General features: G+C 37.9%; 1 protein-coding gene across 2 annotated transcripts in view; it reads left to right on the top strand.

Moving 5' to 3' along the window:
• The first annotated feature begins 311 nt into the window (after window positions 1–311).
• The window catches only part of RNF13 (ring finger protein 13), a 134561-nt gene continuing 109863 nt past the window's right edge, over window positions 312–25009 (top strand). Inside the window, exon 1 of one of the 2 annotated variants that reach the window (XM_037150413.2) lies at window positions 312–454. The gene's annotated coding sequence lies outside the window, so the exon portion shown is untranslated. Of the gene's footprint in view, window positions 558–25009 lie in introns of both variants that reach the window. The other variant, XM_037150412.2, reaches the window with a different exon arrangement.

Below are 25009 nucleotides of genomic sequence, written 5' to 3'. Positions count from 1 at the left end.
CGGCCCTGGTCGCTGGGTCCAATCCCCTCCTGGGGACACAACCCTTTCTGTTGGTCTGCTCCCTCCCCTGCCGAAAACAGGTCAGATTCCTCAGTTTTGATCTAGAAGTATGCCCCGCCCTGCCCTGCCCTCCAGTGAAATCACGTGGCCAAGAACGGGACTCTGCAAACTGGGTATTTCTGCGAGCCGGGCCAAAGCTGGCAGAGACTCTGGGCGTGAGAGTGGGAAGGAACTTTAACAAGCAGCTCTATGGCCCAATGGATTTCTTCTGCCTTCAGCTGTAGGCCAATGAGATGCATAGGGCGGGACTTCCTCCTTGTTCGGTGTTGTCGTCCCGCTTGACTCCAGCGGGGCGGTAGGGTCTGTGCGGATATTCAGCTATGGAGTCGAGGTAGGGAGTACTCCGCAGAGACTCGGCCAGCAAACTTATTTGAATGCAGGGTCAGGCTACCAGGTAAGAACCTCTGCGAACTCGAAGCAGCCTCGAAGCCACCTGGGAGCACCCGGTGGCGGGCCTGGTCCAGAGAACACACCCCCTCGTCTGCTTTTCGTAAAAGGTAAAGAAAAAAAAGCTCTGCCCTGGGAAGACTGAGTCTTCCCACACCTCCATCCTGTGAGTTTTTGTTTGTATCTAAAGCTGTTGGTTTATCTGTATGGCTTTTCACATTCCCCTGCTGAGGCGGCAGGAGCTCGGGAGATGTTTGGAGGCTTTTCTTGGTTGAGTACTTGCCGCAAAGTCCCCAGGCGGAGTTGCCAGACTTAAGTTGCGGGCACTCGTTAATCTTTGAAAAAAGAAGAGAGCTGTCACCTCCTTCTAACCCTTTTCCTCCTCCCGGTTCCTCTCCCCCGCCCCACTGGAAGGAAACTCAGATTCAAGGTGGGCCGTGACTCTGCTAGGGACAGATTCTACGTCCCTGTTCTCTTAAAGTCTGCTCTGCCCGGAAGCTTATTGAGTTCAGCCGCACAGCCGAAAGAACTCTGTACCAGAGAGGGAGTGGGCGACACCAAAGCCTGGTGACCCCAGAGGCACCGAAGCAAGTAGGGTGGCAGCCAGAGTGTTCTCTGTCAGCTTGTGGTGAATTCCTCTATTTGCCCTTATTTGACAATAGTAAATTTCCAAAACTATCGTATCATCCTCAGCTTCAGCACCGTGGGCAGCCGCTCAGGTCCTTTTGTTGCGCCAAACCTGCCTGACTCTTATTTGCCAGTGATGCAGCAGGAACAGCGAAAATGAAGGCATTTCTGTCAACACTGATCTGTTGTTTTCCAAGGAGAACATCTACAGTTTGATACAATATAAGTAAGATGGGTATGCTGCCAAAGAGTTCTCATAGAGAAATGGATCAACTCAAGATTGAAGTGTTTAATTTATTTAAGGACAATTTTTAATGGGTTGAGGAGATGAACTCCACGAACCCAAACAAAACAAAACAAACCAACCCTTTAAACAGGAGACAAGAAATGTCGAGAAATATCAGAGGACATTCTGCAGAATAAGAGTAAATATTTCATTAAGCTTTTGTGTGTTTTTAAATATGTGTGTTTGAAGAGGAAGATGTTAATGATTACCATATTATTGCGGATTGTGTTAAAACACTGGATCCCAAACTTGGGGGTCAGGTTGGGTTCAGCCTTTAGTTCTGTTATATACTAATTCTGTGATAGTATCTGTAAATAGGGAAGAATTGTAAGAATTAATCAAAATAAAATGTTACATGGTTAAGCCTCATTTTTTAAAACAATTGGGTAGAGCCCAGTTATTTCTGTTTCAGAAATGACAACTGTTTTTAGTTCTGCCTTTATTTGAAGCCAGCCAGCTTGACATCTCCATGTGTAATATAGTAAGTCACATAGACAGAATCTTGGTTTGTGAGGTTTCAGTACTTGAGGAGTGCTGGAAGGATTTGAGTCAGTTCTCATCTATCCTTGTTTAAAAGCTCATTTCTCTCAGTCATTTTATTACTAGCATTCAGCACCCTTCCTTTGATTATTTTTTGCATTTCAGAGTAACAGACTTTTTCAGATCTTAGAAGTTTTCAGGCACTAATTTTAGTTAGTAAGGGTAGGACTAAGGGTATGATTTACTTATGTCTTTGAGTAAATTGGATAGGAATGCATTTTATGTTCTATAGTTATTGCCAGAGAGGTGTATGGAATGAGATGGCTTTGTCAAATATCGTGGTATGCTTATTTCATGTTGGTATGACCTAAAAACAGTTAGTGTTTAAATTAAAAGTATGATTTTGGATATTTTAAAATCTGGGAATTAATATTTAGTAGAAGGCAAGATTAGTTTGAATCAAAATTGTGTTTTGCACCATTTGACATGTTACTACCATATGGCATTGCATATGGTAGTTTCACATAACAAAAAGGGAAGAAAGTTGGTAAGTCTTGTAGTTTTCTTAAAAGAGGAAACTATTAATAGGCTAGTGAATTTCTTTTACTATATTATGGTGGTTAATCATTGTTTAAAAATTTATATATTCTGCAAATATTGAGCATATCTAAAATACAGTATTAAGCTCTTACATTATGCAAAAGTTGATTTGGGAACAGTGAGAGCATAATTGGCATTGTCAGAGTTTATATGTCATAGCATATAAATAGCAATGACAGTAATAATAGCTAACATGGCCAAATTCAATTCTAAGCATTTCATATTGTCTCATGTAATCCTCACTATAATCAGTGTGGTAGTTAGTACCAGTATCCCCTTTTTATAGATGGAGAACAAAGGCATCACAAATGCATAACTTGCTTAGTTCACACAGGTTATTAGTGGAATTACTGAAATTTGCACAGAGGCATTCTAGGTGTCGTTTTATTAAAAAATACAGAATACTAAGGAGCTATTTTGGATTCCTTTCTTGTTGGTTTGGGTGATGGATGACTTTGGGTAAATGCCTTTGGCCCTCAGTTTCTTCAGTTCCTTCCTCAAAAAAAGAAATGTAGCATGAAGCCGTTAAGTTTCTATGAGGATTAGGATAATTTGTAAAGGCGCTAGAGAGAATATGTGTTCAATAAGTAACATGCCTCAGCTGTTTTCCTTTCACGAGGATATGGCCATTCAGAAATTGCCAGTTGGAGGAGGATGGGAGAAGAACGCTAGCTCCACATAAGGGTACTGTCCAAGCAGAGGTGCAGAGGTAGGAAAGCATTTGTCCAAGTTGTCTGTTTAAGGAACAGGCTAATAAGGATACCAGGAAACAGATTATGAAGATCTTTAAATGCCAGAATAAGAATTTTGTACAAGATTCTTAGTTGAAAAGAACTCCTCTTTGTGGATATTAGTCTTTAACAGAAGTCTGCAGAGTTTAATTACAGTAGTTGAGTGAAGAAGTGATGACAGTGGGATTGTAGTGAAGGGTATAGAGAGCTGAGAAATGTTGACATTGGCATGGGAACTGACATAAGTATGAGTATAAGACAAATTTGGGGGAGGGTAATGATGCTATTAACAAAAATAAGGATTTTATGAAGAATAAGTTTTGGTGGGAGGGAATTTAGGAGAACACTTCATGATAGGGATTTCAGAGCTGAAGAGTTGTTCAGATGTTTGGCAATGTAAAATGGGTACTGGGAGCTTTGTGTATTCCATAAAAAGGGAAGAGACAAATAGCTCACATTTTGAGGAAATGGTCTATAGCAATCATTTGCCTGAGAGTCAAAGATTCTTAAGAGTGATGTGATTCCTGACGGTCTTCAGAAATGCAAATTTCTCCCTTGATAGAAATGTACCCACTGTTTTTCCCTGTGAAATGTTTTGTGTCATGGGAGGATAGGGGGGAGGTAGTGTAAGTAAGGAGGTAAAATATTGGAAACCTAGCAAGATTCCCATTGATCATTTCAAAAAGAGCCAGTAAATTGGAGGCTCACTAAGAACTTGAAAAGATGCTGTGATTTTTATATGGGGCCAAGCATTTATACACACAATTCTTAGTTGTAACATCTCCAGATTTGTTATTCTTGTTATCTCCTGTTTGTTACCCTCAATAGATTAATAGCAAAACCTTTAACCTCAGAAAGCCTGTGTGCTTGTTACAGGGATGGTAACAAGAGGAGACCTAGAAAGATTGTGTTCTGCTCATTTATAGCTAAGATTGTGGAAGAAGAACCTCAAAGGATGAGGAGAAAGCTACCTGGTATGGTGGGAAGAATAGGGATTCTGTGAATGAATCTCTGTGTTACCTATTCTCTGGCTTCAGTTTCCTCATTTTATAAAATGATGATGACAATACCAATTCTGACCTTTGATAAGAAAGAAAAGAAACCATCTGGAGACACTTTGCACTAAAAAAAATGGCTCAGATCTAAGTAGTAGAAGAGCCTATAGATTTCCTCTATTGGCAGGTTTTCTAGGGTTTGGTGCAGTTGAGTAGAGCATGATGTTATAAATTAAGCAGTATAGTTTATGCATCTCTGAACTATTTTAGTTTCTTGTAATGCAAGGCCTGAGTAACTGGACAATCAAATGAAAAAATGAACATTAGGCTCAAGCAATAGGACAAGAAAAAGTTCACATATTCTGTCACACTATTGTTGGAAACATTACTTGGATCTTGCTACTTACAGGTTTTCTATAGCATTCATTGACCCAACAAATATTTAAAGTACCTTCTGTGTCAGGAACTGTTCTAGGCATTCAGAGTACATTAGTGAACCACAGAGCTGACCTCATAGAGCGGATCTTCTACTGGGAGAAATAAGATATATTTTAATAATGGAAAGTAATTAGATTTTTCTTGTACTATATATTTATAAAAGTTCCATCTTAATAGTAAAAGTACTATACCAGATTGCACCTAATTTTGTAGAGCACTTTGAAGGAAGGGACAATGTCATTCCTACTCATTTGTGTCTCCCCATTTTGCTTTCTTCTCAATAGAATGACTTAGATGTATCTAATAATTAGCAAATGAAGGTACTAACTAAATGTTTATGATAGGGAGAAGGCGGTTGTGTTACAGTGAGGCCAGTTCTTAAAGAAATCAGTAAAATGTGGCAAGTATTAAGGACCCATATACTCACTAGATTGAAGGCAGGGAAAATGAAAAGGGTGCATATGCATTACCGGGCTTGCCTATGAGGTGGAAATAGAAATGAGGTTATATTGTAGCTGAAAATATCAACATTAAGCATGACTTTTCATAAATGAGTTGACCTCTCAGTTCATTTCCTTATTTGTGAAATGAGGTAGTTGAAATTTTGTAGTTAACAAATCTGTTTTTAAGATTCCTTGCAAAATCTCTTTTACAGTAATGTTTCACTTTATAATATAAAGTAGAGCTGATCATGAGCTTTCATTGAATAATAATAGGGGACTAAATTTATATTATTAATCAAGGAGATACTTAAAAAAGTACCTACAAAATTATTGTTACCTATTTGATGTTTTTACTAGGAAGACTACACTGTAATTTTTTTCAATTCCCATTATAGCCCAATATATAGTTTTCCCTTTTGCCACTATGTAGGAAATATAAACTATACTATTTTACATGCTAATAATGGATATTCATACTTACTCATACTTTCATATTTTAATTTTACAACAGCCTTTGATTATTTTGCTAGGTGCTGAGTATACCAGATTGAAAAGGTTTAGTCTCTAATTCCGAAAACTTTAAAGAATAATGGGAATAATGAAAAATTAAATTAGTTTAAATTGTCACATAATAAGCATCTAGGAGAAGAAGACATTAATATGGTCAGAGAAGAAAGACTAAGAAGGTATAGCAAGGGATAAAGCTGGAGTCATAGGCAAGAGTCAGTTTATGAAGAATTTTCTGTGCTAAACCACAATTTAGTTTTGAGCTTTATTCTGAAAGTTATTTAATCTGTTAAGGAATTTTATGCAAGGGTACATGATCAGGCATTTTTATATCTGTATTTCTCTTGAAAGAAGGGTCCATGAGGAAGATATTTATGTTTTTCTAGTTACTTCAATGGCATAGTTGTAACTGAAGAAATCAGTCTTTTAACTCCAAAATAAAGCTTGAGAACTGTCAATTTTGTGGTTTTAGAGTAGTAGTAACCATGAAAATTTTAGACATTAAAACATTTTAATATTTCGATCATAACCACATTTATGTAAATTGAAAAGACAAGTGAAATGTTGGGATATTCTCCTTATTGGAATGAGAGAGCTACTTCTGGTCAGTTATAAGAACTTGATTTATAATCATTTCTAAGGGATTAGAAATTTGTTGAAGTTTAATTGAATGCATTTTTTAGTTCAGGCTCACTTTCTAATGATCGAGCTATCCAGTTAAATTTTATACAGGGACTTTCCAGAGGGGGAATAATCATACCTGATGATAGGTGAATATTTCTAAATTGTCATGGAAGAGAATAGGAATTGAATTACTGTTTTGCTTAGACATAAGACTTAAATGTTGCCTTGACTGGGTGGCTTACTTGGTTGGAGTGTCGTCCTATACACCCAAATGTTCTGTGTTTGATCCCCAGTCAGGGTGGGTGGGGAAGGCAACACATAGATATTTCTCTCACATCCATGTTTCTCTCTTTCTCTCCCATCCTCCCGCCCTCCCTCCACCTCTCTCTCTAAAATCTATCCTCTGGTGAGAATTAAAAAAAAAACTTAAATGTTGAAGAGTGCTTTATTTGTCTAATTACTGTGCTTGTAATTTATTTATGTGTTTGACCTTCAAAAAGGAAGAACTGTGCTTGTAATTTATACATTTGTCCAACACTTATTATAAACACTAAATGCTTTAAAGATTTTTTTTTGAGGTGAAATTCATGTAACATAAATTGAGTGATTTTAAAGTTAATAATGAGTGGCATTTAGTTCATTCATAGTGTTGTATAACCACCACTTCCATCTAGTTCTGAACCCCAAAATAAGATTGGAGTGGAAGCTTATTTGAATCACCCCAAAATAAGATTGGAGTGGAAGCTTATTTGAATATGTAAGTTATTACTAATATACATTGGGTTTGTTACCAAACAAAAAAGGGGGGTTTGTCTGTCTGCCACCACAAAAGTGAAACTTGTGAGACAGTTGCCGGTGAAAAGGGAAAGAGGTCTTATTCAGATGCTGCATGATCTGGGAGAATGGCAGGCTCCCTTTCTCAAAGCCCTCCTCCTCTGCAAAACTAAGACAAAGTCCAAACATTCTCAGCAACACCAAAACAAAAGCCAGGGCCCAGAGTTCCTGCCCCTTTTTAAAGTACTGTCCTTTGGGCCCGCAGGTAGCTTCTAAGTGGTTATCCAGGTGGCTTAGCTTGTTTCCAGTTGCTGCCCATTTCAGGCTCCCCCCTGGAGGCCGTGAGCCATGTGGCTTCTATGGCCACAGGGTGGTATATACCTAGGCCAGAGAGCTTGCAGATGCATGGCTGATGCATCACCAGCTGGGTGAGAGAGTGAGAGAGGCTCCCCACTGGAGGCCATGGGCCATGTAGTGCTAAGGCTGCAAGGTAGCATGAATGCACCAGTGAATGCATCACCAGGTTGGTAAAAGAGGGAGAGTGAGACTCCTTCCTGGAGGCTGTGGACCACATGGCCTTAGTATTCATGAAATCCTTGGAGAAAATAGGCCGGCCCACCATCTGAGTACAGGCCATGAGCCAGTGAGCCATGCCAAAGTAGAGAGCCTTCCTTGTTCCCCTGGGTTTGTATTAGCTTGAATGTGGAATGGACCAGGTGGTTTCTGAAAATGATCAATCATCTTCCCAGACTTTTTCATGCTTCATTTGGGTCCACATCCCAGCCAATCTATTTTCCTAAGCTGGACTGACAGGCCACCTTGGTCCAGCACCTCCCCCTGTGCCAGTTTGGCTTTCATGGCATATGTGCCTATTTTCCTGTGGGCCCACCACCAGTCTGGTACTGGAGGGCAGAAGAGGGGGAGAGGCTTTTTGTGTGCTCAGTGAAAGAACCTGCTGTTACTGGTATCCTGGCAGGTGAGGGACACTCACCTGACTCTGCATGTCCTGGGGCTGCCTGGCTTCCCTACCCTTGGGGCCTTGAACTGCAAGCAAAGTGGCAGCTATGCCATCTCCTGGCAAATGCTCCATTGCAGTTGGGTGCAACCACCACTCCCACTGAGTGGAGGTAATGTCCTCTCCTGCTTTGCAGTATGCACTGGGGTTCCCACAGCCTCTGGGCCAGGCAGTTGTACAGGCGAGAGGTGGGGCAGTGGGATGGTCCTCTTGCAGTAATCAGCCAAGCTTTGCTTCTGAGAGAGTGGGCTCTAAGCCCCACCTGCAGAGGGCACTCTCTCTTCCCTGCAGCTTGGCACAGTCTGCTGAACGTTGGGCACCTCAGCTCACTGAGAAGGGGTGGACCAAGGGTATGAGCTTGTCCTCCTGCAACAGTTTTTCTTGAAAGAAGTTCTTAAATATTTAGTTTTAAAATATTTAAAATTTATTGTGAATAGACGTTAATAATTAAAACCTCACAGGTAGTTAAAGAAGTGATTGAATGGTCTAGAATGATTGGCATTTCATGAAACAGACCTGTGTTTGAGTCTTGACTCCACTATTTAAGAGGTGTCATTGGTCAAGTTATTCAAAAAGTAAGAGTGATGGGGATCCAAAGTTCAGCATAGAGAATATAGTAAAAAAATATTATAATAATTGTGTATGGTGCCAGGTGTGCTAGACTTACTGGGGGGTTATTTCTAAATTGTAAATATCTCACCATTATGCTGTATACTTGAAACTAATAAATGTTGAATACTACCTGTAATTAAAAAATTATTAACAAAAAAATAAGAGTGAAGACTTACCAAGTACATGATATATGCTAGGCCCTGTTATAAGCACTTTATGTTATTGATCTAAGTCTTAATTTCCTATTTTTATGGAAAGGTAGTAGAACCTACTTCAGTTGATAGTGTTGTGGGGGTTAAAACAAATTATACATGTTAAATATTCAGTCAGAGATGTATTGGGTTGGCCAAAGAGTCTGTATACATGGCTTTCTCCATAAGATAAAAGATACATTTTTCATTTTTATATGTAAGTTTATTGACTTGGATATTTTGAGTATATCAGCTATTTCCCATGTAATGTAACATTGATTGTTCTCAATTAATGTCTCAATTTGATCCTATCAGCTTCACCTGGTCTACCCAATCAAGGAGCAATGTCCAGCAAGAAATCCAACATGAAACTTCCCAAAGCACTTCTGACACTTTCAGTCAGTCACAGCACCTTCTCCATACACTGCGCAAATCTTTTTTTGCATTTCAGTTGTGTTTTTAGCTTTCTTGAAATAATAAAGCATAATATGCTGAAAATGTTGCATATTTTCTTCCAACTTCAGTATTAAAATGGCTATACAAAACCCCACCAATTTTGATAAGTTTTTAAAAATATGCAAGCTGATATGACAGCTCTCACAATAGTCTAACAAAATAGTTTCAAATGAAATTAAAGACAACTAAGCACTACAAGGGTCTTCTTATGAAAAAAACCGAATGAACTTTTAAGTCAACCCAGTAGTAAGCATTTAAGAACATTAGCTATTTTTGCTTCCGCCAAGATGGAGGCATAGCTGGAGATGCTGTGCTTTCTCACACAACCAAGTTTAGAAGCAACTAAATATTAGCAATAGAAAACATAGCCAGAACACAGAAAATTGAACTTTTTGGAAGTCTGATAACAACAAATTCTTCAGCCTGAATGGTAAGAGGGGCGAAACCAGCACCTGGTGGAATGGGGTAGTATGGGAAAACTCGTTCAGACCACTTGGACTCGGGCGCACGGAACCCAGGCGCAGGGTTGGACTTAGTGAATGACCGAGCGAGTGACCTCGGGGAAACAGTGAGGGAGTGGGGCTGCGGGTTGACTATGGTCGCACATTTGGGTTGACTGTGGTCGCGCATTCATGCGCAGATAGACAAGAAAGGGAGTGGGCGATTGGACGGGACCCAGCAGGTCCCAGCGGCGCCAGCGCAGGGCGCCGCCATTTCCCTGCTCAGACCCTGCCTCCACATATAGCTTCATAACCCAGTGACCTGAGTGGCCCTGCCCTAGGGAACCACCTAAGGCTCTGCTCCTCACCCAGCGGTGAGAAACATCAGAGGGGGCTGCCATTTCCCTGCTCTGACTACGCCCCCACATACAGCGTCACAACCCAGCGACCTGGGAGTCCAAGGCTCCCCTCCTCACACTTAAAGGGCACAAACAGACCAAAGATAGCTCAAGAATATCTCAAAGCCCCAGAGCCTATAAATCTAAGCAATGAAGAAATAGCAAAACTCTCAGACGCACAGTTTAAAACACTGGTCATCAGGATCCTCACAGAACTGGTTGATTATAGCCACAAATTAGACAAACATATGAAGGGGAAACTAATTGAAATGAATGGAATTACATAGGAAACCAATAGCGATGAAAAGGATACTGGGACTCAAATCAATGGAGTGGACCAGAAGAAAGCAAATAATGGCCAAACAGAAAAGAGTGAAGAAGCAAGAATTCAAAAAAATGAGGAGAGACTTAGGAACCTCCAGGACATCTTTAAACGCTCCAACATCCGAATTATAGGGGTACCAGAAGGGGGAAAGGCACAGCCACCAGTGGAAAACTTATTTGAACAAATAATAAAGGAGAATTTCCCCAATCTGGCAAAGGAAATAGACTTCCAGGAAATCCAGGAAGCTCAAAGAGTCCCAAAGAAGTTGGACCCAAGAGGAAACACACCAAGGCACATCATCATTATATTAGCCAACATTAAAATGAAGGAGAGAATCCTAGAAGCAGCAAGAGATAAGGGAGCAATCACCTACAAAGGAGTTCCCATCAGGCTGTAAGCAGATTTTTCAAGAGACCTTACAGGCAAGAAGGGGCTGGAAAGAGGTATTCCAAGTCATGAAATCCAAAGATCTACAACCAAGATTGCTCTATCCAGCAAAACTTTCATTTAGAATGGAAGGACAGATAAAGTGCTTCTCAGATAAGATCAAATTCAAGGAGTTCATCATCACCAAGCCCTTATTATATGAAATGTTAAAGGGACTTATCTAAGAAAAAGAAGTTAAAGAAACATGAACAGTGAAAGGACAACAAACTCACAGTTATTAACAACCACACCTAAAACGAAAGCAAACTAAAAGGACAGCTAGATCAGGAGTGGAAACATAGAAACGAAGATCTCAAGGAGGGTTAGCAACAGGGGAGTGGGAGGAGGAGAAGGGGGGAGAAGGTACAGAAAATAAGTAGCATAGACAGTAGGTAGAAAATAGATAGGGGGGAGGGCAAGAATAGTATGGGAAATATAGGATCTAAAGAACTTGAGACACGTGGTCATAAACTAAAGAGGGGTAATGGTGGGGACGGGGGGTAGGGTGGAGGGGAATGAAGGGGGGAATAGAACAACTGTAATGGCATAATCAATAAAAATAAATAAATTAAAAAAAAGAACATTAGCTATTTTTATTTATAACTTCACCTAACACCAACAAAGATGAAAAAGGATCATCTGTGCAATGAAATGCACATTTACATGGAAATGTAAATAGGAACGTTCTTTCTGAAAAGCAAGTTGAAAATATGTATAAAGTTTTAAAAATGTTCCTATGGGGGAGTTCCGGCCAAGATGGAGGCGTAGGTAGAAACCCTTTGCTACCTTGCGCAACCAAAAGGAGGATAACAATCTAAAATCAATAAACAATCAGAAGTGCCTGAAAATCAACTGCATGGAACTCCGACAACCATGGAATTAAACAGTCAAACAGGACAACCAGACCAGTAAGGTGGTGGATGGAGAGAAACTGCAGTGAGGCAGAAGACCTTGGGGGAGGGGCTGGCTACAGCCTGCGCAAGAGGGGCTGACTTAAGGGGAAACTGAGGCTCAGAGCTGACTGTGGACTACTGTGGTTGCTGTGGTGAGAGAAACTCCCAGTCTCACACAAGAGTTTGTTGAAAAGCATACTAGAGATGAGCAGGCAAGCTGCACTGTTCCCTCTCTGGCCTCTCCTTCACTGGCAACACCAGCTGCACAGCAAGCAGGTTTGCCCTGCCTGGGTGAATACCTAAGACCCCGCCCCCTTACAACTATGAGGGACCCTGAAAAAAGAAAGGGCCAAAATGAAAGAACAGAGCAAAACCTCAGAAAGAGAGCTAAGTGAGGAGGAGACAGCCAATCTATCTAATAGAGAATTTAAAGCCCTGGTAATCAAAATGCTCACAGAACTGATTGAGCTTGATCATAAAATGAAGGAACAAATGAAAGATACCTGAAATGAGATGAAGCAAAATATTCAGGGAAAAAACGGTGACAGGAAGGAAACCAGGACTCAAATCAATGATTTGGAACAAAAGGAAGAAATAAACATCCAACTGGAACAGAATGAAGAAACAAGAGTTCAAAAAAGTGAAGTCTTACAAACCTGATACGTTCCAGTATCCGAATTATAGGGGTGCCAGAAGGAGAAGAACAAGAGCAAGAAATTGAAAATTTATTTGAAAAAATAATGAAGGAAAACTTACCTAATCTGGCAAAGGAAATAAACTTTCAAGAAGTCCAGGAAGCCCAGAGAGTCCCAAAGAAATTGGACCCAAAGAAGAACATACCAAGGCACATCATCATTAAGTTACCCAAGATGAAAGACAAAGAGAGAATCTTAAAAGCTGCAAGTGGAAAGCAAGAGTTATCTACAAAGGAGTGCCCATGAGACTATCAGCTGATTTCTCAAAAGAAACCTTGCAGGCAAGAAGGGGCTGGAAAGAAGTATTCAAAGTCATGAAAGGCAAAGACATACATCCAAGAATACTCTATCCAGCCAAGCTATCGTTTAGAATGGAAGGGCAGGTAAAGTGCTTCTAGATAAGGTCAAGTTAAAGGAGTTCATCGTCACCAAGCCCTTATTATATGAAATGTTAAAGGGACTTATCTCAGAAAAAGAAAATAAAAAATATGAACAGTAAAATGACAACAAACACAACTATCAACAAATGAACCTTAAAAAAATAAAAGAAAGGAAAACAATGAAAACAACTAAGCAAACATCCAGAACAGGAGCAGAATCAGAGAAATAAATATCACATGGAGGGTTTTAAATTGGGTCGGGGAAGGGGAGGAATAGGGAGGAAAAGGTACAGGGACAAAGAAGCATAATTGGTAGGCATTAAATAAACAGGGAGAGGTCTAAAATAGTACAGGAAATAGAGAATTCAGAGAATTTATATGTACAATTCATGGACATAAACTAAGGAGGGGATGCTGGAGGGTTGGGTGGTACAGGGTGGAGGAAGAATAAAGGGGGAAAAATTGGGAAAACTGTAATAGCATAATCAATACAATTAAAAAGATAAATGTTCCTTTGGCATGGTGATTCTATATGTAAGAATTGATCCTAAGAAAGTAATCAGAAATGTGGAAAGAGACTGATATTTATCATAGAATTATTTATAATTTATCATAGAATTTATAGTTGGGTTCACTTTAATATTGAACAAGGGAATAGTTAGACAAAGCTATGATTCAGCCATATAATGTAACATTAAGCAGCTATTAACATAACGGTTATGACAAGTTTTAACAACAAGGGAAAGTGCTACAACTTTAAGTCACAAAGCATACAAATCATAGTACATTATGATACCAATGATGTAAAATAAGCATGGAAAAACGACGGTTACTTATGGTTGAATCAGAATAAGAACCATTGTGAATGATATGAGTGATATAGAACAAGGGTTTAAAATTAAGAAATTCTGGCAACTGGTTAAGTATATTACAAGGCTGCTGTGGCCTTTGCACCTCCTATGTTGGGTGAGCTGGGCTGTTATGGGTCGGCTGGGTTGCAGGAAGGAAGGACAGCTGAAACTGAGGTTGGGAGAGCAAGAATATGTTAGAGCCTGTGAGAAGAATTATATAGCACATGAAGACAAATGTTATCTGTGAATGTTAACATTGTGGGTAATTAATACTTTCTCTGTAATTTCCAATGAACATTATTTTTAGTCTTAGAAAAAAATCATAAAAATTTTATGAGATACCAGCATAATGAATAACCTGATGATTGGAGAGTCATTACAATGGTATTAACTTAAGTCAGTAAGTGGTGGAACCAGGGTTAGAACGTTGATCTTAAATATTCCAGTGCTCAGTATAATCTTTGCAGTTACACTTTAAAAGCTAAATTTGGTTTGCCAGGTTCTGAGAGAAACCACAGTGATTTTTATAGCTGGTAACTTTTCAGTCATCTGCACTACTAATTTTAGAAAGGCCTCAAATAATTTATTTCAAACTTTGGGAGACATTATATGATTAAAATAAAATAATATTTATTTTGAAATAATTACAAGGTACCAGAAAAGTTGTAAGAATAGTACGGAGACTTTTTATCCTCCCTTAATTACTTGATCATAAGTTGCTGATCTGTTACTCCTTACCCACTAAATACTTCAGTGTGAGACTCCTGCAAACAAGGATATTCTCCTTGGAGAACTGGCTGGTTTCAGGGCCAGGGCAGGGAAAGAATAGGATAGGACTGGCAGATCTGGTGGGAGAAAACCAAGAAGTACTCAGGAATGATGGGAACATGTCAAAAAGACACAGGGGCCTTTTGAATGAGTCTCTACTGCTTTTGAATGAGTCTCTACTGGCCAAACTGAGGACAACTGGGCATCAAAATAATAGTAACAGATTATAACACATTGAATAAAACATGAGTAACTTGAAAATTTGATGAGAAATGAGATAATTACTGTGGTAGAGAGAATAATGACCCCCAAAGATGTCCATGTCCTGGAACCTGTTAATATGTTACCTAATATGGCAAAAGGAGGTTTGTAAATGTGGTTTAGTTAAGGACTGTAGCCCAGTGTAATTCCAGGGGTCCTTAAAAATAGAAGGAGGAGATAGAAGAGGAATTTGGAATAATGTAATGTGAGAAGGGATCAATCTGCCATTGCTAGCTTTGAAGGTAGAGAAAAGGGCCAGGAGCCCAGGAATGTGGGCAGCCTCTAGAAGCTGTTCGGCATGACAATCAATTGTTGTGTAATTTAAAACATTTTTGTTTTAAAGCACACATGGATCATAGCCAAAACTAGAATAAGAAATTTGTGTGATTTTAAAAAATAAATGCTATTTCAAAGAGATTATACTTTTTCAGATTCCGCATCTTGATAACACACTAAAAGCTATATATGCATTTTCTTCTTTTCCCTATTGTTAAATGAGAGAAGCACTGCCTTATTTAAATACTGTTAAAATCAGAAAGATAAGTGTCAATTATCAATTTATTTTCTTTGTGCTCCACATTCACCATTCAATCCATGCTCTGCAATAATGGAGTAGACAGTTAAACATTTCTCCTTGAAGAGAGTATGATGTTAAGCTTTATCGGATGTTGGAGGGAACTGTGTGTTAGAGGAAAAATAGAGACATTTATTGAAGAAGATACAAGAAACACTGTACATAAGACAATGATGCCTCAGTCCCCTTCAAAATAGGCACCTTGGGACCTTACACCGTTCTCCCAGTATCTCTTCCACTGTTCAAAACACTCTGCAAAATCCTTTGTTGGAATTGCCATCACCTGCCCCATCATATTTTTCTGAATCTCATCCATGGTCTGAAATCTCTTCCCTTTCAAAGGGGATTTTAGTTTTGGGAAAAGCCAGTAACTCAGAGGGTGCCAAATCTGGGTTGTAGAGGGAACTGAGTAACCTGGGTGATTTGGTGTTTCACCAAAAAACTCTGCATGAAATGTGATGCATGAGTGGATACATTGTCATGATGAAGCTGCCAATCACCAGTTGCCCATAGCTGCAGCCATTTTTGGGGTATGGCATCTCTCAACTGTTGAAGAACATTGAGGTAGTACTCCCTATTAATTGTTTGGCCTGGAGGGGTGTTCTGGTGATGTACAGTACCTTCCCAATCAGAAAACACAGTTAACATGGTCTTGATCTTGCTGTGGACTTTGCCATACCTTCTTCAGGCATGGAAAACAAAGCAACTTGCATTGGGATGACTGGGCCTTCATTTCCAGATCATAGCCATAGACCCACAGTTCATTCCGGTTATGACCTTCTTGAGGAAATCTGGTTCATTGGTAGCAGTTTGAATCAAGTCATTAGCATCTGCAGTGCAGTATTCCTTCTGTTCTGGTAACAGAAGCCATGGAACAAATTTTTCTACTACACATTTCATGCCAAGATCCTGTGTCAAAATCTTAGCTCAAAGTAGTTTTTGGAATCCCCAGATCAGCTTCTAGTTCCTGCAGTGTCAGTTGCTGATCTTTGTTGATTGCAGCCTGTACATGTTCAACATTCACAGATGTTCTGCTTATTGCAGGCCTTCTAGAACATGGATCACTTTCAACAGATTCTCGACCATCTTTGAAGCAATTGTGCCACACTTTTATTTGTGCTGCACTCATTGCATTGTCCCTGAAAGTCTTCCAAATCATCTGAATAGTTTCTGTGGAAGAATGTTCAAGCTTAATGCAAAATTTGATGCAGATTTAATGCAATGGCCACACAATACACATGCTCACTCAATAGTGTCTACTGCCCCCGCTGACTAAAACATTGAAGTCATCATTGTTCACACATGCATATTAAAGTCCACTCTCCTTGGCTGCCAAGTTATATTGATGTTGCCCCAAACATTCTCATTACATTAACAATGGCTAGACTTTTTCCAGACAGAATGTGCATATGTTCTTTGGCTACTCTATTTCCTATGCTGTACTTTACATTCCTGTGACTACTCTGTAATTACCAGTTTGTACTTCTTAAATCCCTACCCATATTTTGCCCATCCTCTGACCCCCCTCCCATCTGGCAGACATCAAAACATTCTCTGTATTTGTGATTCCGTTTCTATTCTGCTTGTTTATTTTGTTTATTAGATTCAGTTGTTGATTTACTGCCATTTTATTGTTCATATTTTTTATCTGGACCCTTTAACATTTCATATATTGTTGGTTTGATGGTGATACACTCCTTTACCTTTTTCTTGTCTGGAAGCTGTCTGCCCTTTGATTCTAAATGATAGCTTTGCTGAGTAAAGTAATCTTGGTTGTAGGTCCTTGTTTTTCATCACTTTGAATATTTCTTGCCAATCCCCTTTTAGCCTGCAAAGTTTCTTTTGAGAAATCAGCTGGAAGTCATGTGGGAGCACCATTGTAGGTAACTAACTGCTTTTCTCTTGCTGCTCTTAAGATTCTCTCTATGTCTTTAACCTTTGTTTAAATCATGATGTGTCTAGGTGTGACCTTCTTTTGGTTCATCTTGTTTGGGACTCTATGTTTCCTGGACTTGTATGTTTATTTCCTTTACCAAGTTAGGGAAGTTTTCTCTCATTATTTTTAAAAATAGATTTCCAATTTTTTGTTCTCTCTCTTCTTCCAGTGCCCCTGTGATGCAAACGTTAGTATACTTGGAGTTGTCCCAGAGGCTCCTTTAATTAGCCTTGTTCCTGGCACTGGAACCCTGGTCTGGCGGAGGGGCTGGTGTGGGGTTGGGACACTTTGCTCTTGAGATATTCCACCCAATTTTTATCCACCACATGTGGGTTTGGGACCAGCCTGTTTTGCATCTCTGCCCCTCCTGCCAGTCTCAATGTGTGGTTTCTTTAATTTTATATTGTAGGACTTTCATTCCTCTCAATTTCTGACAGTTCTGAGTGATGTTCAAGTTTAGTTGTAATTTTGTTGTCTATTATTGAAGAAAGAATTTTTAAATGAATTTAATGTAGCTTAAATGTACAGAGTTTATAAAGTCTACAGTAGTGTACAGCAATGTCCTAGGGCCTTCACAGTCACTCACCTGTCACTCACTGACTCACCCAGAGCAGCTTCTTGTTCTGCAAGTTTCATTCATGCTAAGTGCCTTGTACAGGTATGCCATTTAAAAAATCTTTTATACTGTGTGTTTACTGTACCATTTCTATGTTTAAGTATATAAATACTTAGCATTGCATTATAGTTGCCTACAGTGTTCAGTACAATATCATGCTATACAGGTTTGTAGCCTCAGCATGACAGGCTATACCATATAACCTAGGTCTGTAGTAGGCTGTCTATATTGTGTAGGTTTTTAAGTGCACTCTGTGATGTTCCCACAACATCACCTAATGTTACATTCCTCAGAACATATCCCCTTCTTTAAATGGCACGTGACTCGTGTCAAAGCCCAATGGCTGCTACATTGACATTTATGGCAATAATGATAACTATAAGACTGGAGTGTGGAATGGAATCTTTTGAGTGTAACTGAGTAATTGAAGAGAGAAAATGACTGATTATAACTGTCCCCAATAGTTATATTTGTTAACTCTCAGCTCAAGATCTACCCTTTGTTCACTCTGTTTTGATTATACATTTCACTTCAGAAGAAATAATTACATCTTCTCCATATTGTCAATACTTGTGAATTAATTATCAAACCTTGTTGCTTTCTCATTAACAGAAAAACTTTGTGGGGGGGATAAAAGAAATGCACATTTAGAAAACTTGAACAAATGAAACAGATCTCTGTTAAGCATACTGTGTATTTTCTTTTAGGCTTTTGTATGGTGTATATTATAGAAAATGAAATAGACTTTTTGAAGTTACAGTTTTTTATTCTGAAACATGTAGATAGACATAAAATAAAAAACATAGACTGTCACCTAGAATTTACATATATTAACAATTGGTTTGTTTCATAGAATTTATGCATATTTTTAGCGTTAAGTCCTTATTTTTGCCATAGTTAAGAGGTGGCAAAAATATGTTCAGAGGCTCTGCAGAAGATAATATTAAGAGAGGCCATGTGTGTATTTATTCTACAAATATTAAGTACCGAATATTGCCAGGCATTGTTTAGATACTTCATGATATACCCATAAAATAAAGATTTTTGTCTTGGAGGTTTATATTCTTGCTACAGAGAGGGACATGAAACAATGAATATAATGTGTAAGCAAAGTATGGCATGATAGAAATCACTGAAAATTATAACAAATGAAAAATGTAGAGGATATTAATAGGAGTGAGGCATTGCAGATTGCAGACATTTGTCAGGTGAGAGTGTGGTATACAGAAAAGAAGGCCAAGAGCAGTTCTCTGGGGTGATATTTTAAAGAAACAGTTGTTGCAATCACTTGATCTGGTACCCTATAACCCTCCATCACTAACATAGTAGGCCAGATAACTTAACACCAATCTGTGTATAGGTCATTCATTGGGTATGCTCAGATTTTTGTTCAGAAATTGCCATAAATTAAGGAGAGATGGGGCAGGGATAATGGGTAAGGGGCTGTTTCACTTATTCAATTTCTAGTACTTACTCATAGGAGTTGAGTCCTCTAAAGTAAGGAAGCTGGCATTGTTTTTATTTGTTCTTGTTTTACTTGACAGGGTTGTTCTGAGGAGTAGGTGGAAATGCATTCATTTCAGTCGCTTAACAGACAGAGCACCTGGCACAAAATTAAGTTCCCTACTGATTTGTTTATAGTAATGATGGTGACATTTGTGCGAAATATCATAAAAAGAATTCTGGTTCAGGAGACTTATACTATGAAGCACACTGGGCATGATATATTTGGTAACCTAGAAAACCATAATTTTCTGCCTGCTTCCCTCAGTAGTGCTTAAGATTCCGATATCCATGAAAGCAGTTTTGTTGTCAGTTGTCTCTTTTGTGTTTTGCATGTGGCATATTGCTGAGATTGGCAACCTGTGGCACTGACAACAATAGTATTTGAGGGAATTATGAAGTATGTTTTTGTTAGCATTCCCATTTTTCTTTGTTTTTTTTTTCTAACTTGACTCTCTACCCTTCTTCTCTTTGACTTACAAGAATTTTATGAATAATGAATTGGTATGCCATGTGACTATCTGTGGTTGAGAACATTTCCAGTATTGGCTTGATCATAAGGACTCACTAGGAGACATTTTTTTAAAGCAAAATTATAGGCTTTTTGTCTTACTCTCTAGGGGAGGAGCCTAGGGACATTTATTTTTTATCACAGGCCCCATGGTCATATGTGCTAAAGCATAGTTTACAAACTTCCCTGGTGATAAGAATCACTTGTAGTACAAGGTAATAATATGAATAATACCACTGACCAGACCCAGTCTCAGTCAACTAAATGAGAAGCTTTATCTCTGGGGCTGAATGTGAGTCTGATTATTTAATAGTTGCTTATTTACTGACTCTTTTATTGTGTGTTTGTGATCTTGGAAGGCTGCTGCTTGCTTCCTTTCATAATATTTCTATGTAGCAAGAAAAAAAACCCCCAAAATTGTTTTGAATGGCAGGCTGCTTTATTCTTATTTTTTACTTTTAAAAATGGTTAGCTATCACAGATACAGAAGAGTACATAAAACATTTGTATATGATTTTAAGAATAATTGTAATGTAAATGCCAATTTCACCACAGCCCAGTCGAGATACAGAATATTGCTGGCATCCCAGGAGCACCCTTTTCCTGATCACACTCCCTTCTGTTCCCCTGGAGGTATCTACTATCTTGATTTTTATTATGCTATTTTCCTAATTTTTCTTTATGTTTTTACCTCTTAAATGTGAATCTCTAATACCATCTATTTTGCCTTTTGAAGGACTTCGTATGAGTAGGATATAGTGTTTGCATTCTTTGTGACTTGCTTCTCTTGTTCAGGGTTATTCTTGTGAAATTCATCTATGTTGTTCATGTAGTTGTCATTCATTTTTATTATTGTAGAGAATTACATTATATGCATATACTACAACTTATTAATTCCACTTTTATCATAATGCTCTATAATGTTTGGTATAAAAAAACGATAGTTCATTTGCCTATGTCTGCATAAGGACAAAAGAAGTATATTTTGGGGAAGAAGAGGACATGAGTTCTGTCACTTGACCGTGGCAATATTCTTGATTGTATTATTGTTGAGATATGTGTGTGTGTGTATATGTGCATGTTTGTGTATGTGTGTATATATGTATATATATATTCACATATATATATATATTTGGAAATGGTCAAGAATTGTTTTTATGGGGGGAAAAGAAACCTATTTAAGTATGTATTAAACATTGGGAACAGTTTATATGAGCCCCTGAGGTTAGAAAGAATTTCTGTTTTAGAGAAACCTGTTTCATAATTTTTTTAGTTAAAAATTTGTTCATTGTGTTTCATTTGGTAGAAGAAAATCAAATTGTGAAGAGTTGTCATGGAATCTGAAAAAAATTTGCTTTGGTTTACAATGGTTATTAATATTAGATGAGGATTGCTTTGATGTTGGATGGCTTTATGTTAGAGAAATTAGCTGGATGACTTTGTTTTCTTGGAAAGGACTATTGGGCATCTTATTATTACTTAAAAACAGTAAGCCTTTCTTTGAAAGCTTTAAGAAACTATGCTTTATGGGAATTTAACTCTACAGCGTGGGGCAAAAGTAGGTTTACAGTTGCTTGTCTGGAAAATATACAATAATTAATAAACAATAATATAAGGGTAAACTTGCATTTTGTGTATTCACAACTGTAAATCTACCTTCGCCCCACCCTTTAGTGTTTGTTAGTTGTTTCCAGTTGTTAGGACTCCTGAAGTAATGATGCTTTTTAAGGAACACTATGAAGTTACTGATACTTTTCTGTTGTATGTGTTGAGAACACTGTATATATACCTAATATAGGTAAATGACCATGAGCACATTTATAAGAAAAACAATCTATTTAATGAAATGTGAATTGGTTATTATAACTTTTACACAAAAATATTAACTAGCTGTTCACTTACGTTTTCTTTTAGTGCTTGCTACAGTATGTTCTTTTGATGCATATTGTAGTATAAGATAAATTTCCTCCTCCCTGCCCCCATTATCCCCTCCCACCTCCCCTCTGGTTACTGTCAGTTTGTTCTTAATTTCAATGTCCCTGGTTATATTTTGCTTGCTTGTTTGCTTTGTTGATTAGGTTCCACTTGTAGGTGAGATCATATGGTATTTGTCTTTCACTGCCTGGCTTATTTTCCTTAGCATAACACTCTCCAGATCCATCCATGCTGTTGCAAAGGGTAGGAGCTCCTCCTTTCTTTCTGTAGCTTAGTATTCCATTGTGTAAATGTACCATAGTACACTTTTGGTTGAAATGCAGACTGGTGCAGCCACTGTGGAAAACAGTATGGAATTTCCTCAGAAAACTAAAAATGGAACTGCCTTTTGACCCAGAAGTTCCACTGCTGGTATTATGCCTTAAGACCGTGAAACACCCATAGGTTCAAAAGAACCTATGCACCCCAATGTTCATAGCAGGACAATTTATAACAGCCAGGTGTTGGAAGCAACCTAAGTGCCTATCAGTAAATGAATGGCTCAACCTTGTTTTATTTTGATACTCACTTTATTACATTGGTCTGAAACCAAACCCACAGCCACTCTGAGATGTGCTTGTATTTGTTACGAATATTGATGCAAAAATCCTCAGCAAATGCTAGTAAACCAAATTAAACAGGGCCATGACCAAATTAGACTAATTGCTAGAATGCAAGGATGGTTCAACATACGAAAAGTAATTGGTGTAAAATGCCACATTAACAGCTGAAGGGAAAAAACACATGACCATCTCAATTAATGCAGAAAATAAATTAGACAGAATTCAACACTTTTTCATGGTAAAGACTAAAAAGTAAGTTACCTTACCATAATAAAGACTACATATGAAAAATACACACTTTACATTCTACCAAGTGGTGAAAGACTGAAAGCTTTTCCTTTAATATCAGGAACAAGACAAGTATGCCTGCTTTTCCCACTTCTATTCATCATATTACTGGAAGTCCTAGCCAGATAAATTAGGAAGAATAAGAAATAATGGCTTCCAAATTGGAAAGGAAGAAGTAAAATTATTTCTGTTTACAGATATTATCTTACATGTATAAAACCACAAAGATTTCACAAACAAAAAAACTACTGGAACTAATGAAGTTTGGCAGAATTGCAGTTACATATAATTAGCATGCAAAATTTAGCTCCATTCCTAAATAAAAATAGTGAACAATTCTAAAAGGAAATAAATAAAATAATTTCTCCAACAATAGCAGTAAAAAGAATAAAATATTTAGGATTGAGTTTACCAAGCATGGCAAATGGCTTGTATACTGAAAACTACAGTATGTTGCTGAAAGACATTAAAGAAGGTACAGATACATGGATTGACATCCTATGTTTGTGGATCAATAGAATTAATATTGTTTAGACATCAGTATTCCAAAGCAATCTACAGATTCACTGTAATCCCTAGCAAAATCTCAATGACATTTTTCACTGAAATAGAAAAATGCATCCTAAAACTCATGGAATCTCAAGAAACCTCTAGACAAAATAATACTGACAAAGAAGAACAAAATTGGAAATCTCATCCTTCCTGAATTCAAAACCTACAGTAATCAAAACAGTCTGGTACTGGCATGAAAACAAACATATAGTCTAGTGGAATAGAATAGAAAGCCCAGAAACAAATTTTTGCATATATGGTTAAATGATTTTTAAGAAGGGTACCGAGACTATTTAATTGGAAAAGGGCAGTTATTTCAACAAATAGTTTTAGGAAAACTGGATAGCCACAAACAAAAAATGAAGTGGGATCCTATTTTACAACATATACAAAAATTAACTCAAAATGGATTAAAGACGTAATCATAAGGGCTGGTGTATAAACCTCTTAGATGAAAACATGGGGGGAAAGCTTTATAACATTGGATTAGGCAGTGGTATGTTAGATATGACATTAGGAGCATAAGCAACAAAAGAAAACATGAGGTGGACCTCATTACAATTAAAAATTTGTGCATCGAAGGAATTTGTATATGGAGAGGGAAAAGAACCCATGTAATGGAAGAAAATATTTTTCAGTCATATATCTGATAAGGGAAATATATAAGAATACCAAGAACTTTTGCAACTCAACAATAACAATAACTGACTAAAATGGATGAAGGACTTGAATAATCCCGTTTCCAATGGAGATATACAAATGTCTAAAAAGCATATGAAAAGATGCTTAACCAACATCATTAATCATCAAGGAAATGCAATTCAAAACCACAATGAAATACCACTTTATACCTATTGGGACGATTGTTATTGAAGAAAAGAAAAAGTGTTGGTCAGCATGTGAAGAAGTGGGAACCCTGTGCATGGCTGGTGGGAATATGGAATGATGGAGTTGTTGTGGAAAACGTTGTTGTAATTCCTGAGAAAAATGAAACATTGAATTACCATATGATTCAGCAATTCGACTTCTGGGTACAGAGAAGTGAAAGTGGGGACTCAAACAGATATTTGTACACCCATGTTCAGAGCAGCACAGCATTTTTCATAGATGTCATCAGGTACAAGCATCCAAAGTGTCTCTCAGTGAATGGATAAAATATGATATATGCATGTAATGGAATATTTTTAGCTTTAAAAAAAGAAGGAAATTCTGATATATGCTACAAAATGGATGAGTTTGAAGACATGCTAAGTGAAATAAGCCAGACATAAAAGGACAAGAAATGATTCACTTATATGAGATACCTAGAATATCTGTGGGAAATTAGTGTTTAATAGGTACAGACTCTCAGTTTGGGAAGATGAAAAAGTTCTGGAAATGGATCTGGTGATGGTTGCACAACAATGTGAATGTCACTGTTTAAAATGGTACATTTTATGTTACATTTATTATACCACAATAAAAGACAGTGAGACTGAAGGCCTTCTAAAAAGATCACTAAAACAATTGTTCATTCACTGCACTTAAAGAAACTTATACAAATGATCAAAAGTATAGAAAATTAGACCTCAATATAATCTTCACCTAGATTTAACATTATTAGTCTTTGGCTTAATTTTTATGTTTTTTGGCTGGTGTATTTTAAAGTAAATTTCAGATATCATGATATTTCATTCCTAGGTACTGCACTAGGCATCTCCAAAAGTAAGGATTTTTTCATATGAGCAGTGCTGTGATCATGTTATTGAGTAAGGGCTCCCTGCCTGATCTGGATAGAAAAACCAATAAGCGGTAGTGGGAAAATGGAGACAACTGTATTCGAACATTAA

Source organism: Artibeus jamaicensis, unplaced genomic scaffold (genome assembly GCF_021234435.1).
Source record: "Artibeus jamaicensis isolate MK-2021 breed Jamaican fruit bat unplaced genomic scaffold, CSHL_Jam_final contig_466, whole genome shotgun sequence".
NCBI lineage: Eukaryota > Metazoa > Chordata > Mammalia > Chiroptera > Phyllostomidae > Artibeus > Artibeus jamaicensis.
The sequence above is the reverse complement of the archived record's forward strand: the minus strand, read 5'-3'. Positions and strand labels throughout refer to the sequence as shown.